This window comes from Mobula hypostoma, chromosome 7, assembly GCF_963921235.1.
Source record: "Mobula hypostoma chromosome 7, sMobHyp1.1, whole genome shotgun sequence".
Classification (NCBI taxonomy): Eukaryota; Metazoa; Chordata; class Chondrichthyes; order Myliobatiformes; family Myliobatidae; genus Mobula; species Mobula hypostoma.
In genome coordinates, this window is record NC_086103.1 from 103286508 (window position 1) to 103307833 (window position 21326).

The window sequence follows — 21326 nt, forward strand, 5'->3', positions numbered from 1 at the left end:
AGTTACGTATATTGAATAGATTTTAAAAAGTGTGAAAAAAGAAAAACTGTATATTAAAGAAAAGTGAGGTAGTGTCCAAAGATTCAATGCCCATTTAGGAATCGAATGGCAGAGGGGATTCCTGAATCAATAATAATTTTAAAACATCTGCCATTTTTACTTTGCTTTTTGGAAATTATTGTGTACAAATTATCCATGGTAATTCCTGCACTAAATTAAACTACACTATGAAGCATTTGCAAAATCATGAAAGGCATATAATAAATTAAAACAATTTTCCTTCCATTGAAGCCCCTCCCTAGCTCCTCTCCTGAGCTCCAAATTTTCCTGCTTTCCTTCAATTCCTCTTTCAAAGTCCAATATATTTCTTTTTTCTCACTTTTCAGTTTTCTTAAGCTAATCATAAACACGAGAAAGTCTATAGATGCTGGAGATCCAAAGCAACACATATCAAATTCTGTAAGAGCTCAGCAGGTCAGGTAGTGTCTATAGAAATAAGTAGACAGTTGACATTGAAAGACCTCAGACCGAAACGCCGACTATCTACTCATTTCCATAGATGCTGCCTGACCAGCTGAGTTCCTCCACCATTTTTTGTGTGTTTCTTAAACTAATAGTGTGTTAGAAACAATGCTAATATTCATAGGGTACATGTAACAAATATCAACAACAATTCAAGGGTTCAAAGGTTCATTTATTATCGAAGCACGTCTCCATGTACCACTCTGAAATTTGTCTTCTCCAGATAGCCATACAACAAAGAAAGAACATGAAAGTTGTTGAGAGAGAAGCATCAAACCCACCCGCCCCCTACACAAAAAACTAACAGAACAGCATCCTGATCATCAACCCCAATCCCCAGCACAAAACAGAACAGGAACATCAATCCCCAAAGAGAAACCCCTCCCCCTACACAAAAAACTAACAGAACAGCATCCTGATCATCAACCCCACTCCCCAGCACAAAACAGAACAGGAACATCAATCCCCAAAAAGAAACTCCTCCCCCACACAAAAAACTAACAGAACACAACAATACATCAAAACCCAAACACCCTCCTCTACACATCAAAATGGAAAAGCAAAGGATGATAAAAGACACATAATATAAAAACCAACCAGCTGAAAAAGTCCACAGTGCATGAACACAATAGTCCAATCCATAAAAGCAGAACCACAATACCACCCTCCATTATCACTGGTGTTCATCAAAAGAGACGGACACAACATGAGGCAGAGAGGCCTACCGGCCTGCCACAGCGATAGGCCGTTCACAGATTCCTATTCCGGCAGCAATCAAAAAGAAGGCAGTCAGCACTGAACTCTCGCTTGCCTTCTGCATTCACCTTGATGTCTCAATCTTCCTCAATGCTTTAATCAGCGATTAATGGATGCTTTAACCGGAGAAATGGGGTCAAACATTGGCTTATGCCCCATCTTGAAGTTCCTTCATATCAAGGCTGTCCGAGTACACTCTTGCTTCCAGGAATCTTCTTGACACCAGCAAAGTGCTGAATCACACAAATGATTTCCAAACTGTACATCACAGGCTATAACAGTCCCAGTAACACATGTAAGGCGAAAAACAGACATAAAAGAAGTTAAAAAAAAACATTTTCCTGAACTATCTGGGAGATGTTGATGAGGGAGTGTTGTACGCTGGTGCCATCTTGACTGAAAGTTCACAAAGTACATTGAGAATCGTATCACGTCGGTATTTCTTAATGTGAAGGTATAACATATTTTTAAGTGAAGGTTCATGGATAGAAAAGTTTCAGAGGGATATTGGCCAAATACAGGCAAAAGGGATTAACTGAGAGAGGCAACTTGTCTAACATGGATGAGTCGTACTGAAGGGTCTGCATCCACGCTGTATAACTTTAGGACTTAATCATTCTTCCACATTTCTCCAACAGTTCATCCTCATTTAGTCTCTGAAACAAAATGCCAGTGATCAGCACATCAAACAACTACTTTAGTGTGCCATTGGAACAGAAATTCATTCATTCATGTATTACATTCATGCAGGTGGACCTGAACAACAAATGTGGAGGGTTTCTGCATCATCTGAGCTCTCTTGGATGCTTTGTCCAGTCAATATTAGGTATTGTATAGTGGAGGGGATCACTTGGTATGCATTGGAGCATTTTATTTTATCAGCTCCTCATATAAATTGTCTTTTGATTAGTTGTCCGTTAAGTTTTGTGTGGCCAGTGCCTGTTTCCACTGCTCATCTGGAAAATAAGCCTGTGAATCTGAACGGGTCTGGTCATGGTGCCATCTCCCCTCCTCCTGCTCCTGCTGTTCCTCCAGTTTGACTTCATGGCCCTCAGTCATTGGCAATGTTATTGTTCCCGACTGGCAAGGTTGCACAGCATGCAGCAGATGATGCAGGAGTTTTTTGGTGTAATTACAAAATGCTTCTGGACTAATGCTGGAAAGAAAACTTCATCTTTAGGAGACCTTTGTTATATTTTCCACTTCATTATTCTGGAGTGTATTTACTCTTGTATTCAAACTCAACTGCAGTTACTGAAAAGAATACTGGAGTGGGGATGCAGGAAAGTGGAACAGGACCTTAACCCCAGGACCCATCCCACAGAACATATCTATAGCAGTGCCGTCTCCCTCAGGTTGAAAAAGACATACATGGCTCCTAGAAATATGACATTCATCATGAGAAAATTCAGCTTGTGGTTCACAGTGAGGCCATTGAAACCTGTCCCATTTATAAAAGAACATGAGTTATTATGGGGAGCCAGGTAAGTATGGTCAATAACTGCTGGTAAGTCCCACTGCCTGACTCCTCACTGAAATCAAAGTCAGTGAAATGCTTTCTTCATGAACAAGGTGCCAGTGTGACTTGCCTGATGTAGCTGTTAGCAACATCTGGGTGAAGTGTCAGAGATCTGTTGTAGCCGCTTGAAAGCATGCTGCGGCAGGGAAGTTAAGAACCAAAACAAAGCAGAAAATGCTGGAAGCATTCATCTGATCAAGCAACTTTGGTGAAGAGAGAAATAAGACCACCATTTTATGATGGATCATTCATCCAAACTGGAAAAGTGATAGAGCAGGCACACTTAAGCTGCAGAGACAGTGATGGTGGGGAGATCTTTTAAGGGAAAATCTAATTTTACAAACTGGAACTTGGAAGAAAAGAGAGAAAAAAACAATTTGAAACAAAAAAAACACATAAGTGTAAAAACAAATTGAAATAAAAGGCAGCACATACAAAATGCTGGAGGAACTTAGAAGGTCAGGCAGCATCTATAAAGGGAAATTAACATCTGACGTTTCAGGCTGAGACCTTTTATCAAGACTGGAAATACAGAGGTTAAAGATTACATTCTAAAGCTGCAACATCCTCAGATGGAAAATGAGATTCTGCTCACTGAGCTTAAGTTGGACATCATGAATGTGGGTGAATGAAGCCAGAGATTAGTATAGAAATAGATCAGAGAATTAAAGTGACAGGAAACTGCAAGTTCATCTTCACCCTTGCAGAGCAAAATGAGGTGATCCCGAAAGCAGTCACCCAATCTACATCCAGATTCTTCAATCTTCCACTCCCAATACTGAGAACCTGATCTGCTGTCAAACTCTGGCTGGAACCATACTTGACACAAAGGAAGGTGGTCGTGGTGGTTGGAGGTCAATCATCTCATCCTCAGGACATTACCGCAAAAGTTCCTCAGGGAAATGTCCGAGGACCAACCATCTTCAGCTGCTTCATCAATGACCTTCTTTCCATCACGAGGTCAGAAGCAGGGATGTTCACAGATGACTGCACAATGTTCTGACCATTTGTGACTCCTCAGATAGTCAAGCAGTTCATACCAAGTGTAGCAGGACCTGGAGAATATGCAGGCTTGGGCTGACAAGTGGCAAGTAACATTCAAGCCAGGCAAGTGCCAGGCAATGACCAACTCCAACAAGAGAGGCTCTACCCATCGTCCCCTGACATTCAGTGGCATCACCGTCACTGAATTCCCTACTATCAACATCCTGGGCGTTGCCATTGACAAGAAACTGGACTGGTCTCACCATATAAACACTGTAGCTACCAGAGCAGGTCAAAGGCTAGGAATCCTGTGGTGTGTACTCACCTCCTGACTCCCCAGAACCTGTCCACCATCTACAAGGCTCAGGTCAGGAGTGTAATGGGATACTTGCCACTCGCCTGGATGAGTGCAGCTCCATCAACTCAAGAAGCTGGACACCATTAAGTACAAGGCACCCCACTTGATTGGTACCCCTTCCACAAGTCTCCAATCTCTCCACCACAATGAACAGTTGTAGCAGAGTGTACTATCTACACGATGCACTGCAACAATACACCAAAGTTCCTAAGGCAGCATCTTCCAGACCCATGACCACTACCATCTAGAAGGACAAGAACAGCAGATACTTGAGAACACCACCACTTTGAAATCACCCTCCAAGTCACTCACCATCCTGACTTGGAAATATATCACTGTTCCTTCATTTTTGCTGGGTCAAAATCATGGAATTCCCTCCCTAACAGCACTGTGGGTGAACCTACACCTCAGGGACTGCAGTGGTTTAAGAAGGCAGCTCATCACCACCTTCTCAAGGGCAACTAGGGATGGGCAATAAATGCTGGCTTAGCTGGGGATGCCCACATCCCGCACGTGAATAAATGAAAAAAACAACTCTCTCATTCTTACTGCATCAGGAACTTAAGATTTAAAACTCAAACATTGCCTTTGCTAATTTAATTGGAGAATAACAGTAATCATAGCCTATCAATACTAATATACAAAATTATGCAATATTTAAAACAAATTAAAGACTCATCTAAACAGCAAATTCATTAGACTGAGAGATCCAATTCACAGTTCTACTTCTATAGATCAGTTTTCTAAAACTCATTTAAATTCCTTTAAACCCATTGACTTAGTAATTAGGAAATTGTTGCAGTTCTGAATGATTAATCATATTGTTTGGTAATTTTGCAAATGCCCTTAAACTTGTGTTCCATGGCTCACAACCCTGCTGAAAAATAGAGTTACTAAGTGGTTTAAAAAATATATTTTCTTAATTAACTCATTAAAATTCCTCTCAGTTTTGAATAGCTGTTGACAGTACTAATTCTCAATGTACAGTAACCTAGCACCGACGTTTGATAACATCTGACTGACAGGTTTCCCAGATTGTTGGATGTTATTTCCTGTTAACACCCATACACTCTTTTAATTCACATTTTTTTTATATTTCACCCAGCATGATAATAAATTCTCTGGGGAGTCAAACAAGTTAAACAGGGGTACAAGAAACAGGGACTTGGTGAGTTTAAAGAGAGTGCATGAAGTGGGGTTCCATTCGTTAACGGGAGTCCAGGAACCGAAGCCCCAGCAAGTTGAAGGGGAGGACAAAGTTCATCAGGTCATACAAATGCCATATCGTTGGGATTTCTGAATGGTTGGATGATGGACTATCAGAATTCTGTTATACTGGGGTGCTGTTCCACCTTGGCTAACTTACCTGTTTCATTGGTATATTAAATTGGTCAATTTGCTTATTATTGTCACAAGTACTGACGTGCAGTAAAAAAAATTGCATGATATCCATACAGATAATTTCATTACGACAGTGCACTGAGGAAGTACAAAGGAAACCAATAACAGAATGCAGAACGGAGGGGTACATTTTCAAGAGAATATAGTGCAGGCAGACACTAAGGTGCAAAACCATAGGAGGTGGACAGTCGCCTTTCCAAGGACTTAATTATGGAAATGAGAAGAAGTAATAGTTGTGTGATGACATGGTATCATTAAGAGTTAAAAAAGAAAGGTGCAGGTTTAAACTACAGAAATCAGAGAAAGAATTGGATGCAGAAAACGGTTGTTCATCCCTTTATGGTGTGGCCTGTGAATAAAGAAGATACGGTCTAATTACATTTTGCAGCACAAGCTATGTGGCGTTCAGTCCACAATGCATGGAGGATAAAACTTCACTTATAAAGAGGCAGATACATCAAGGACAGTCAGCATGCTTTTGTAAAGTGAAGGACATGTATGAATAACTTGATTGCATTTTTGAGAAGAAATAAGGAGGGTTAAAAAAAGCACGTGGACTTCAGGATGTCTTTTGAAAAAGACCAATGTGACAGTCCAGTCAGAGATGGAAAAGACGAGGTGATTGAAGGAACAGATGAAGCACACAATTAACTCAGAAACAAGAAACAGTGTACAGTGGATGATGGATGGATGTTTTATGACTGAAACGTTGTTATAATTGCCGTACCAAGCCACAATACATTCAGATTTGATGCTTTCTACCATTCATCCATAAAAATTAGTGAGGGTCAAAGTGGCCAAATTATATAAAAATGATCAAAGTTATACAAAAAGACGTAAGGGATAGCCTAAGCATAGAATATAAAATCTGAGAGGTTAGGCTAAAGTTGTATACAATGCCTGATGAGCTTCAGCATTTCTTTGTACTGTTCTGGTCCATGCATTACAGAAAGTGAGTGCACTGGGAAGAATGCTGGTGGACTGGGAAATATTAGTACTGAGAAAAGATTGTATTGGTTAAATTTGGTTTAATGGATTGGAGGAGGCTGACATTGTGATAGTATTTAACTGCATTCATTCTGTTGTAGTATTTGTTGAGACTTGGACACAGCACAGCAATGCTTCGCTGCCTGTTTGCGTTCGGCCTTCCCTGGGAAATTGGACTGTCGAGTCAACTGACTCTGCAGACTAGCGATATTCATTTTATATTTAGTTGTTCTTTTCAGCCACAGTGGAAGCTTCGTATTCCATTTGGGAGTTTTAGTTAACGGCCCTGTTTGGCCATGCGTTTATTGTTTTCTTTTTCCTTCAACACTGTTCGCATTAAAGTCTGGGAACTATTGACCCACTTCAGTGTCTCTCACTCCGCACTTTGGCCATATCTGAAACTGTTGACAGTAACTTTCATACCTTTACCTACCAACCTTATAATAACATACATCTCAACTCAATCACCATCATTGTCCTCTTTTCCAAAGAAATTTACTTGCTTATCCTCATAGTGAAACAATTCTGAACCCAATGACATTCTTTTATATGTCTTCTGCACTTCCAGCAGTGCAATTGCAACTTTCCTGCAATGAGGTGATCAGACCTAAATGTACAGCTTGACATGTGATCAAATTGGTGTAATATATTGTACATTCCCACCTCTAACCTCTGCTCTTAGAGTCAATCTTGTAACCAATAAAGAAAGCCAGGCTATATGCTTTTAGTTCATATTTTATTATTTGAATTTAACTCTGTTTGATAATTTATTGTTTGCACTATAAAAAAATATGAAAGTAATATCATTAGCTCCAGCTTTCCTTTATCTAGTTTTGCCAGTTTACCTATTTTAGAAAGATCACCTTCATAATAACTTGCAGTGAATCTCCCCCGTGGAAATTTCAGCACTTTCCCTCCAACAAACCCCCACACACCACCCCACTTTAGAATGAGCCAGAAGCCCCATCTTTCTTATGGTTCCATTCATCTAAAGATCTGCTGCAAACATGCAGGCCAAGAATCAAAAAACAAATCTTAACTTTGCCTCATTTGACAGTGGGGGATCTGTCCAATGAAACAGAGATCAGGAGATTTTGAGCTCCCAGTAAGACGTTGGTGCAAAATTAGGTCATTCTGCCTTCGAGTGTGTTGTGCTTTTAATATTTCAGTAATATTTGAGTAACATAGTAAATATATTGTTTGATTAAGCATTCTTTGTTTGCTTACATGATTTATCACTGGCTATATGTAAAATGTATGTGAATGGCATACATCATTATGCCACCAGGTCGTATGTGAGTGCCTCACTGAAGTAAAACTAAGTTCAAAAGTTTTCTGAGCTCCCTTGTTTTTCTATTGATTAACTCTTAGAGTTCCAAAACATAACAGTGGTGATGAGGAGGTTTTAAAAAGAACCTGAAACGACTACCTACCTGTTGATGCACAGCATGTTTTTCCTTCAGAAGGGGAGAGAGATGTTCAAGTTTAAAAAAAGGCAGAAAACAGATTAAATGCTTAGGTTCATAAACTTTGAGTATTCGATGATAATAATAATAAAAAAATAGAAATGGCTGATTGCGAATTGAACAGTATTTCATTGGCCAATGTAATAGCCAATGAAAAGCGAGTGCCAGTGTTACTGAGTGCAATAGATGGAAAACCAAACAGTTTGCTTAGAAGTTTAACTGCTCCAACCAAACCAACCAAAACAGGCTTTGCTGATATTATGAATGTAATACAGGAAGATTTAGAACCAAAACCATTGCTGATTGTAGAACAGTTTAGGTTTCATAAGCAGAATCAAAAGGAAGAGAGTCTATTTTAGCGAATATGACTGAACTGAAGAAATTGTCCAAGTATTGTCATTTCAGTGATGAGTTAATGATGCAGAGATTATTTAGCTTGTGAAATCTTAGAAGAAAGCATTCAAAATCAATCCTAACTGAAGCACAACTCACATTTAAAAGAGCAGTTGAAATCACTGTATCAATGGAAACTGCAACCAGAGACTCAATTGAGTTGCAGTCAAGAATGAAAGTGAGCACGAACAAAATTGCAATTTTAAACAGAAACCTACCTGGCTGAAAAAAATTGTGTTACTGGTGTGGCAGGAGATTACATACACCAAACCAATGCAGATTTAAAACCATAAGACCATAAGATATAGGAGCAGAATTAGGCCATTTGGCCCACTGAGTCTGCTCTGCCACTTCATCATGGCTGATCCAATTTTCAGCCCCAATCTTTTGCCTTCTCCCCATATCCCTTCATGCCCTGAACGATCAAGAATCTATCAACATCTGCCTTAAATATACAAAAAGACTTGGGTTCACAGCTGCATGTGGCAAAGAATTCCCCAGATTCACCCGTCTCTGGCTAAAGAAATTCCTCCTCATCTTCTTTCTAAAAGGACACCTGTCTATTCTGTGGCTGTGTTCTCTGACCTTAGACTCTCCCTCCGTAGGAAACATCCTCTCCACATCCACTATGTCAAGGCAATTTACCATTCGATAGATTTCAATGAGCTCGCCCTTCATTCTTCTGAATTCCAGTGAATACAGGCCCAGCACTATCAAACACACTTCATATGACAAGACATTGAATCCTGGAATCATTTTTGTGAACCTCTTTTGAACCCTCTCTACATCCTTTCTAAGATATGGGACCCAAACCTGTTCACAATACTCTAAGAGATGCCCCACCAGGGCTGTTTAAAGTCACAACAATATATCCTTGCTTTTATATTCTAGTCCTCTTGAAATGAATGCTAATACTGTATTTGTCTTCCCCACCTGCAAATTAACCTTTAGGCGACATCCGAGGATGGAATCGCAGTGGGCAACTGGCTCGCTAATCCTGCCAGCGGGGCCTGGCTCTCTCTGCTTCAACAAGGACGAGTTCCCGAAGGTAAAGCTGCCATGGCCCCGTCCCCCACCCTGGTCAATGGGCATGCCCGGGCCTGTGAACCAACAGCACAGGTGCCGCCTCTTCCTGTCAGACCACAGCAGCCTTGGCCAACAGCCAGTACCAACTCTGAACTTAATCCTGTCCACTACTCCTCTCCCCGGCCTAGATCCCAGAACAACACTGGGTAACCTTTCATTAGCATCGATGGGGTCTTAGTTTAAAGAAGCAATCCAGAACTCCTTCAGGCCCTGTACTGGGATCTTGGCTTAGAGTCTATTATACAGAGTAGAAAATAGTTGGGGAAGGCAGCCGACATGGAAGGAGAACCAAGAGTTAATGTTTCAGGCTAAAGACACTGGAGAAGAGTGAGGAAATGAGTTTGAAGCAGCAGTAAAGGTGGGAGAAGGATGGATAGGACAATGGGAATAAATGTGTAGGATGAGGTCAGGATTGACATGGGGACAAACTTAAGTTCAAGTTTATAAACATCTGACTGTAAATATATAAGAAAATCAAATAAAAAATATTCCTCAGACCATGATGCACCCACAAAACATGTATCACTCACAGCTCATAAACAAAATATTATCACAGTTAATAAAATAAAACTCAAATTGCATGTATTGCACAGCACAGTAAACAGTAAACAGCTCGCTGTCCTAGTGACAAGACCTCGGTGTTGGCAGTGTATTCATTAGCTTCAATCTGAGGGAAGAAGCTGCGACCCAATCTGGCAGTCCTAGTCCTGATGCTCCTGTACCTCCTTCCTGATGGTAGTGGGTCAGAGAGATTGTGGGACGGGTTGGTAGCGATCCACAACAATGCTTTGGGCCGTTTGTATACAATGCTCCCAGAAAATGTCACACAATGTAGTGGTCCTGTGGTCAAATGGGTGAATAGGATTAGAGGTTAATAATGCAAGGAGAGCATATGGCATGGATCTATGATTTCAGTCCATCAAGTCCGTCTTGATTATCAACACCTACTAATAGTAAACTTACAATAAACTTTTTAAAATTCTCTCACACATAGCAACACCAACACCACCCTGAGACTACCACTTCCCTACACACCAGTGTAATATGGTTCAAACAGCAGGACTTACCTCAGCCTAGATTTTTCTTTCAGTCTGGAGTCTCTAAAATGGGCATTGAACACTTACTCCCTTTCCTCAAATTATTCTACAGCACTTCTAATATCAACCTGCATTAAAAGTTACAAGTTTTCTGTTTTCCCTGTATATTCCTTTGCACTCAGCACAACGTCCTGAGCCATCACGGTAGTGCATCAGTTGGCATAACACTTTACAGTGGCAGCGATCAGACTCAATTATGGCGGTGTCTGTAAGGAGTTAATACGTTCTACCTGTGATTGCATGGATTTCCTCCAGTCTTCCGGTTTCATGCCACATGCCTATGATATATACATATGATATACATATGGGTTAGGGTTCATAAGTTGTGGGCATGCCACGCTGGTGACAGAAGCATTGTGATACTAGTAGGTTGCACCCAGCACATATTGGTTATATTCGGTCTAGCAGGTCATTGATGCTAACACCGCATTTCACCATATCTCTCAATGAACGTAAAGCTAATCTTTATGTTTGTAATCTTTTATTCAATTGACTGTAAGGATTGCTTCATTAACACCCATTTTTTTCCTTTGTGGACTTGATTCGGAATTGGACGATCAGCCATGATCATAATAAATGGTGGTGCAGGCTCGAAGGGCCGAATGGCCTACTCCTGCACCTATTTTCTATTTTCTATGTTTCACCTTTGTGGCTGAAGTTTCATCGTGTATATACAAAGATCAACTATGCACATTTCCTTAAGGCCAGTTGTGATTCTTAATCAACAATGGCTGACAAGGGAAGTCAAAGGCAGCATTAAAGTAAAAGAGAGGGAATATAATCTGCAGGTTAACCCTGTGGTGAGGAAGGCAAATGCAACGTTAGCATTCATTTCAAGAGGACTAGAATATAAAAGCAAGGATGTAATGTTGAGACTTTATAAAGCTCTGGTAAGGCCTCATTTGGAATATTAGAAGCAGTTTTGGGCCGCTTATCTTAGAAAGCATGTGGAGATGGTTCAAAGGAGACTCACAAAAGTGACTCCAGGATTGAATGGCTTGAAAAATGTTTGATGGCTCTGGGCCCATATTCACAGGAATTCAGAAGAATGAGGGGTGACCTCACTGAAACCTATTGAATGGCGAAAGACCTAGATAGAGTAGATACGGAGAGGATGTTTTCGATGGTGGAAGAGCCTAAAATCAGAGGACACAGCCTCAGAATAGAGGGGCATACTTTTAGAAAGGAGATGAGGAAGAATTTCTTTAGCTAGAGGGTGGTGAATCTGTAGAATTCATTGCCTCAAGCAGCTGTGGAAGCCAAGTCTCTATATATATTTAAGGAAGATTCTTGATTGTTCAGGGTATGAAGGGATACGGGGGTGGGGGGGCGGTGGGGAAGAAGGAAGGAGATTGGGGCTAAGAGGAAAAATGATGAAATGGTGCAGTAAACTTGATGGACCAAATGGCCTAATTCTGCTCCTATATCTTATGTTCTTGTGAACTCTCAAGTCCCTTTGCACCTCAGTGTTTAGTATTTTCTCTCCATTTAGAAAATGGTCAACCCTTTCATTTCTTCTAACAAAGTGCATGACCCCATACATTTCCCAACACCATATTGTATCTGTCATTTCTTTGCCTATTTTCCTAATCTGTCTAAGTCTGTCTGTAGTGGTTCTACCTCCTCAAAACTATCTGCCTCTTCACCTATCTTCATGTCGTCTGCAAACTTTGCAACAACGACATCAATTCCGTCATCCAAATCATTGACATATAACGTAAAAGGAATTGGTCCCAACACAGATGCCTATCACAGGAAGCCAACCAGAAAAAGGATCCTTTATTCCCACACTACGACTCCTGCCAATCACCCACTGCTTCATCCATGCTAGAATCTTTCCTGTAATACCATGGGCTCATTGCTTGTTAGGCTGCCTCATGTGTGGCCTTCTGAACACACAAATACACAACATCAACCAATTCTCCTTTGTCTATCCTGCTTGTTATTTCTTCAAAGAATTCCGAGACATTTGTCAGGCAAGATTTTCCCTTGAGGAAATATGGCCTATTTTATCATGTGCCTCCAAGTACCCTGAGACCTCATCCTTAATAATCGACTCCAACATCTTCCCAACCTCTGAGGTCAGACTATCTGCCCTATGGTTTCCTTTCTTCTGCCTCTCTCCCCTTGAAAGTGAAACTTGCAGAAAATGCAACGAAGTAGGACACATACAAAGAGCATGTCAGTCAGTCAAAAATAAATGAACTGCATCAGGAAGTGAGAATGATAAAAAGTTAAGTTGCAGGTTCAAAGAGAACCGTAAGTTGCATGTTATTGATGAAGAAAATTGATAATGATGTGAATGATACAGGACTGGGTAGCCTTGAGATTTAAAATGTGAAACTAGCAAAAGATCAGTAGTGTGGCTTACACCAGAATTGACTGGCAAATTAATTAAAATGGAATTGGACAATGTTTCAGTCATTCCACAAAATGAGTTTGAATGACATTTCAAAGATGTTGAACTGAAACCTGCAGATATCCAATGAAGAACTTATACAGGAGAAAAGATAACTCCTGTGAGAATTAAATCCATAACAGTCAAATACAGCAACCAATAAGCCACTTAGGCTTCTATGTGATAAAGACAGGAGGGCCAGCATTATGGAGCTGTGATTAGCTGAAACAAATACAACTTAAAAACAGATTCAGAAACATACTGGATGATGCCACTGTAGTGTCCAAGGATAACATTAGAAAACTCAAACATATCAAGGGTAAAATTGTATTAAAAGAAAATGACACATCCAGGTTTTGCAAAGCCCATCTGTAGCCAGTGAGCTAGATTGCTTGGAGGCTGAAGGACTTTTTCCCAAGTTTGAGTGGAGGCGATGGGCAACGCCAATGGTCCCAGTAGCCAAGAAGAAAGGATCTGTCAGGATCTGTGCTGATTTTAGGGTCACCATCAACCCAGTATTGAAAGCAGATCAATACTCTCTGCCCAGGATAGAGGATATCTTTGCAAACATTTCTTGAGGAAAACCCTTCAGCCAAGTGGACTTTGCTGGGGCCTACCTATAGATGGAGATGGAAGAAGAGTCCAAAGCGTTCCTCACTATAAACACTTTCAAAGGGCTTTATCAGTGTAATAGGCTTACTTTTGAAGCAGGATCTACACCTGCACTCTGGCAGAAAGCTGCTGTGGACCAGGAGCTGCAAGGCTGCCCAGGCACTCAGTGTTACCTGGATGACGTCATTGTTACTGGTGAGGACGACAAGGAACTTCTCCAAAATCTCAAGGACAGTGATAATAAGAATAGAAGATTATGGACTCAGAGCACAATGCAACAAATGTGAATTCTTTAAACGAAGCATCACTTACTGTGGTCACACCACTGAAGCACAAGAATTACACAAGCGTCCTGAGAAAATTCAAGCAACAGTGGATGCCCCAAGCCTAAAGGCCCTGTCACAGTTCTGGTCCCTTTTAGGATTTAGGAATTATTATAACAGCTTCCTGCCAAACTCAGCTACTGTGCTCCACCCCTTGAAGTCATTACTAAAGATTGGGAAGGAATGACAATGGAGAAAGCAGTGTGAGATGTCTTTCCAAAAGACAAAGGAAATGGAGACATCAGACACTGTAGTCAAATATTATGATCCATATTGTCCAGTGAAAGTTGCCTGTGATGCCTCGCTTTATGGTATAGTTTCAGTCACATCACGTGTTATGAGTGACGAAAGTGAACACCACATAGCCTTTGCATTACATTCCCTTACTGCTTCGGAAAAAAAAATTATGCACAGACTGACAGAAAGGTCTTGAGTCTGGTTTAGGGTGTAACAGGTTTCAACCAGGGAGAGAGTTTACCTTATTTCTGATCATCAACCTCTGGTGTCCATTTTCAATCCACAGAAGGGTGTTCCACTAACAGCAGCAGCATGAATGTAGAGATGGGCTCCGTTTCTTGGTGGACACAATTACAAGTTTGAATTCAAGAGGACAACTAATCATGGAAATGCTGATGGATTATTCTGTTTACCTTTGGAAAAGGAAGTATCTGAAAAATTTACAAAAGAGGACTCTCCTTTCTCCTTAACACTTACCTCCCTATTATAGCACAGATCATCCAAAGGGAAACCAGAAAGACCCAACCCTCTCTCAGATCTACATGGCAACCAAAAATGGCTGGAATGTTCAGCAAAAATTCCAGTTCCCTCATTGTTACTAGCGCTGGGATGAACTTTCCTTTGATGGGAGTTGCCTTATGTGGGAACTGAGAGTTGTTTAGCTTAGAGCTAAGGTGTTGGAGGAGCTATATGCTGGTTATCCAGTTATGGTCAAAATGAAAGCATTGGCTCAAAGCTTTGTCCGATGGCCTGGAGTATAACAGCTGATTGAGTAGCACAGGTCAGGATGCTAACATGTCCAGAAGAAGGTATCCAGAGCTGTCAGCACCACTTCCTTCAGTCCCATTGTCAACTCCTACAACCACCGGGGAGGAAGTCCCAGAAACTGGGATTGTTTCACAGCCACAAGTCACACATACCAAGTGGGGTGGCCGCCTTTATCAGGACCGATGTAATCACACAAAAGTAAGTGATTAACTCTTTAGGCCTGAATGGGACGATTTAAAATTTACTATGCTGTGGATGTCTATTTAGTATTTGTAATATGCAGTATATTGAATAAATATATGTATTTAAGATGAGATTCTTTAAGGTTGTTATAGCCAGGGGTGGTAATAGGGAGAAAATTCTCCCAATGACGTGTATCTCAGATAGCCTCTGACAACAAAGTCCAGCTCCTGGCCTTCGGGAGTGGCTTAGCTACTAAGTCCAGTGGAACCATTTTTACTGACAGGAGAAAGAGCACAGGTGGATTACCGGTGCCTTTAAACCATTCACTTCAGGCAGATGAGGCTTATCAGTCGTGGTTGACAGCTCATCTAGCAGAAGGAAAACTCTGATGTCAAGCCTCCACTTCCTTGCTGCTAAATCCACTCATGGGGCAGGCTTTGGGAGTAAAACCCAAGGGAAAAAAAACAGAGCTGGAGACCGTAAGGCAGACCTACATTGAGTTCAACGCTGAGTGGCAACTCCTGTGACACTGCTGGTATCAAACTGTATCAGTCTCTGCCGTTCCTTTGGGTTCATCAGATGCGTGGAGAGGGGGAGCTTGCTCTCCATATCGTACTGCCCAGGCTTGTGTATCTAGACAGCTAGAACACAATATCCATGGTCAATTCTGACTGATGGAAGCCTCAACATAAGATGAGATGCATTCTATATTGAGTTGTAGTTTAATAGCTAAGCAGGAAGGAGAGTTGTGTATTTAATATTTCAGTAATATTGGAAATACATGGTTTGGTTAAGCATTCTTTGTTTGGTTAAATAATTCTTTACAAATGATATGTAAAAGTGCATGAATGGCATATGTCATAAGTGCATGCCTCACTAAAAGTAAAAATGAAGTTTACATGCATCTGTTGGACTCCTTTGTTTTTCTTTAGATTAGTTTTTGTTGTTTGGAGTTACGAGGCTTAACATAAATTAAACGTATTTCTTTTATTACAGTACTTTGCTTATAGCTTTCATCACTTGCTGCTTTTGTTTTTGTCAAAGTTTGTCATTTCAAGTCACACTCCAGAAACATGGATACACGATACAGATATGACTATTGGACAACACCGCACAGCCAGAGCTGCAGAGTGTGACATCATATCCACCCGGTCAGCTTGAGGTAAAACAACATAACATACCAACGTTAGTCTAGGATCTCAGAAAATGTTATACCTCAGTCAAAATCATTAAAATATTTTCTGTTATTTTTGCATTCCTTCCTACGGGATACAGGTGCACATTGACTGATGCTGTAGTTTTTCTGTTATAATTTTGTGCCAAGCTAATTACATGAGTAATTAGAAATCTACTAAACTAGTCCCTTCTGCTTATACGGGTCCACATCCCTTCATTCTCTGCATTTTCATGCACCTATCTCAGCGCCTCTGTAAAGCCTCTGCCATGCTTCCTTCCACCACCAACCTTGGCAACACATTCCACACACAACTCCCTGTGCAAAAACTTGCCCTGCACTTCCGATATGGGGGAGCAGGTTTGTTCAGAGAGGTGGTGCAGACTTGATCAATCAAATTACCTCTTTCAATATAGTAAGAAAAGATTAAAAATTATTATTTTCTTTATTCTGTTAAAGGCATAGTTCATTTTGAGTGCAAGACTGTTTTCAGTTTATTTATTTTGTCAGAGTAGAGGGTTTACATTTTCTTAGTGTTCAGCCTACATCTTATATTCTGATGTTGACTTGCACAAGCCTATATTCATTAGCACAATAATTTTTCCCTGTGCAAAAACTGATTATCACAAGCTCACATGTAGCTTGGCGGGTTTCTCAATCTTCTTGCCAGTTAAAAAGCTCATTACCTTATACTTATCCCATACTGTCTCCTGGGGAGAAATCCCATTAGACTCATTCCCCCTTTCCTTATTTCCCTGTACATTTTGTAATTTATTCTCTCCCATGCTTAGTAATTTCCCTTTGATTCTTATTAACCTACATTTAGTGGTAATTTATATTGGCCAATTAACTTACCAGCGCATCTTTAGGGTGGGTGATGGTGGGGAACCAGAGAGCCGAGGTGAAACTCATGTACTTTGCACTTACAGAGAGAACAGACAACTTTCACATAGACAGCATCTGAGACCAGGCATGCTCCTGGGCTTCGCAGAACTATGAGACAGCAGCACTATCCATCATATACTGGGAATTAATTCAATGAAAAATTAAAGCGACTTTTCTGTATCAAATACATGTGAGAGAACAAAAATGATTTAAAAAGTAAAATACTGTTTCTCATTAGAACAGAAATGCTCCATGCCTACCCTAATAGAAAGTGAACTTTGGGATCCCGATGAAGAGTCTCAACCAGAAATATTGACTGTCAACTTCCTCTGTAGATGATGGCTGACCTGCTGAGCTACCCCAGCATTTGTGTGATGCTCCAGATTCTAGCCTTTGTACTTTCTTGAGTCTTCAAGGAATTTATCCTTTCCATTTTACTTGAGCCAACAGCTGAGCGGTGGAAAATGACCATCAATCTCTTTGTTTCCAGTTATAAGAAGATAAGTGGCGGAACATTTGAATGAAGAGCTGCAGTTGGTTGTCTGTTCTTTCAAGCCTATTCCACCATTCGTTGTTGATCTTCTAAAGAGTCTCTATCTAGTCCATGCTGGGACCACCTAAACTACCTACTCCCATTAACTTGCACTGGGACCATAGCCCTCCATAACCCTACCATCCATATACTATCCAAACTTCTCTTAAGCATTGAGATCGAGCTTGCGTGCATTACTAGTGCTGACAGCTCACTCCATACTCTCAGATCTCCTTCTTCTATCTCATCTCCTTTTTCCTGTCTTTGATTTACTTAATATTCAGAAATTTATCAATCTTTGTTTTCAGTAAACTCAAAAACTGAGCTTCAACCATTCTCTGGGATAGAAATTCAAAGGACTCAGCACCTTTGAATGAAGAAATTTCTCCTCATATCTGTCAGAAATGGCCATCACATTATTCTGAGTCTGATCATTTGGTTCTAAACTGCTCAGCCAAGGGAAACGTCTTCCTATATCCAGCTTCTCCTGCCCTGCAGAAATTTGTAAATTTCAGGGAGATCATCTCTCATTCTTTTAAACTCCAGTGAATATAGGCTTGACCTATTCAAACTCTTTTCAGTTGACAAACCTCACAACCTCAGAATCAGGCTGATAAATTTCCACTACATTCTCCATAAATCATGTGCTTTAGTAACGAGACCAAAACTGGATGTAATACTGTAGATGTCTCACCAACTTACTCTATAATTGTTGTTCAGACTGGCATTTGCAGTTCTGTGATGCTCGTTCAACTTGACTGTTGCTGAACTTGGGTTATTCTCTTGGTTTTTGTTACTTCTGATCCCAGGAGACAGAGTCCTAAAAGCCAAACCTGTTATCTCCCTCTGCTGAGTTCATCACAACTGGGTAGAGTGAACAAGGAAATGTTTAATTTATGGTATCAGAAACCGGATAGTTTTGAAAAGTGTTTGGAACTTAATCTGCATCATCCAACATTTTATGATCTGTGAAAAAAATCATTCTGGATTTAATGTTAGCCTTCAGTACATCTTTAACAATTGTTTTAAGAAGGGCTGTCCAGAACCCTTTAGTAAAAATTCCCAAACCATCACAATGATCATTTTGAGCTATTGTGCAAAATATTCCAACCTAGAGTCTTTCCTGTGGCAGTTATTAAATAATACAGCACAAAGAAAAATAACTAAACCAATCACATCAATGTCAGAGCTTTGAATGAACATTCCTAGTATATTCATCAGTTTGTTTATTCTCCAGAGCTCCAAAACATAACTCTATATAGTATGTAGTATTTCATTCTACTACACATTTCAATTCACAATTTATTATGTTTAAAATTAATTTGTATTTCCACTCTTCACTATTGGAAAATAAATTTAAGTGCTGATTACAGATCTTCCCAACAGTGGAACAGTGGTAACTAATCTACCCTTTTAAACCAGTGGTAAATCTGGATTTGTAACAATGAACACACACAAAATAAGATAAAAAATTATTTTTTCCAGAAAGAAATTATTGTTGCAAGGTTGCAAATAGTTGCAAGTGCTGGAGGAACTCAGCAGGTCAGGCAGCATCCATGGAACGGAGTATAGTCAATGTTTTGGGCCAAGAACCTTCAGCAGGACTGGAGTAAAAAAGATGAGGAGTCAAGGTAAGAAGGTGGGGGGAGGAGAGGAAGAATTAGAAGATGATAGGTAGAACTGGGAGGGGGAGGGGTGAAGTAAAGAGCTGGGAGGTTGATTGGTGAAAGAGAGACAGGGCTGGAGAAGGGGGTATCTCATAGGGGAGGTCAGAAGGCCATGAAAGAAAGAAAAGGGGGAGGAGCACCAGAAAGAGGTGATGGGAAGGTAAGGAGATAAGGTGAGAGAGGAAAATGGAAATGGGGAATAGTGAGGGGTGGGGGGCATTACCAGAAGTTTGAGAAATCGATGTTCATGCAATCATGCATCCCACATTCCGAAGACACCGATTCGTAGGTTAATCAGTCATTGTAAATTGTCCTGTGATTAGGCTGGTGTTAAATAGGTGGGTTACTGGACAGTGTGGCTTGTTGAGCCAGAAGAGGCTACCCAGGTGGAATATAAAGTGTTGCTCCTCCAACCTGAGTATGGCTTTATCGCAACAGTGGAGGAGGCCACGGACTGACATGTCAGAATGGGAATGGGAAGTGGAATTAAAATTGGTGGCCACTGGGAGATGCTGCTTTCTCTGGCTCTTCACTATCCCTCTCCCAACCTCTGGTTTGACCTATCGCTTCTGTTTCTCCCTCCCGCCCCCACCCTCTTCGTCCGACTCCTCATCTTTTTTTTCCTCCATTCCTGCGACAGGGTCTTGACCCAAAATGTCAGCTGTAATCTTTTCCATAGATGCTGCCTGGCCTGCTGAGTTTCTCCAGCATTTTGTGCCCATTGCTTGGATTTCCAGCACCTGTAGATTTTCTCTTGTTTGTTACAGTGAGACTTTTTAACTTCTGCTCTATTTGTTTTGTTTTGCTGGTTTAGTACTTGTTGGAAAATTCAGTATAAATGAGTAAAAGTGCTCAGGCAGCATTGTTTTAATAACTTACTTTTTTATATAGTTCCCTGTCTCTTCTATTAGCCTGCTCTGCTGGATGTATATGTTTCATTTCATGACTCGCTGGCGAACTATGGGTATTTATATTCTTGTGTATATCAAAGTTCTCCAAATAATGTTTGCCATCAGGATATTGTAACATTTCTCTTGTGTATCTGGTATTTTTCGGAGACAACAAAATAGTAGGTGGACTGCTCTTCGTTAAGGGTATAGCCATACAGTTTTCTCTAATCCTGAACAAGGGCAGAAAGGGAATGCATACACCAGATTCAGTTCATTCTGGAACACTGGGCAGCAGCAACAGCAACAATAACCCATTAGAGATCAAGCCATAATCTGCAAATGAATGCTAGCATTGACAGCTGACTTTACATTAACATCCATTCCTGCCATAAAACAAATTCAAAATAATTAATATTTTGGGATTTCCTTACAGAAGCAGTATAAATGAAGTTTGTCCAATTTTTCTCTCATGTGTATTTATTGGACAGACTTCAAAACTTAAGGATGACTTCTTTTCAACCTCATTTAATATCTCAACCTAAATTGTCTATATTTTTAGATGCATTCTTGGCATAAGCAGCTGACAGATCCAATAAATCCATTTGGACTAATTTAGAGAGCAGCTTAGAATCAATCACTTTGTTGTGGATTGAAGTAACGTCTGTGTCAGACCAAGATAGGATGATAGCTTTTATTCCCTAAAGGATATAAAAGATATTTTTTGCTATTATGACAATCTGATGGCCCCTTGAATGTAACAATATTCAGAAGATCTACTTAATGTGCACATTCGGCATTGAGCAAACCTGTTTCCTAACCATCACTAATTACGAAATAAAATGGGTCACTCACAGGAAGTCAGCTTCTCACAGTAGCTCATGCATTTCAGCTGTGCTATTTAAAAGACTATTTCACCACTTTTCATGTTGTCAGTAGGTCTGTTTGGTGTCACAAGAGTGAAAAAAAAACTTTTGGTGAGTTGAAGTTAACTGTCAAGGGATCTCTTTGCAGTGTGTGTTCCAAGTAATGACTTCCTGCAGAGATGACTGCAAAAAAATAGCAGCTGCAAGGAAATAATGATCTGTCCA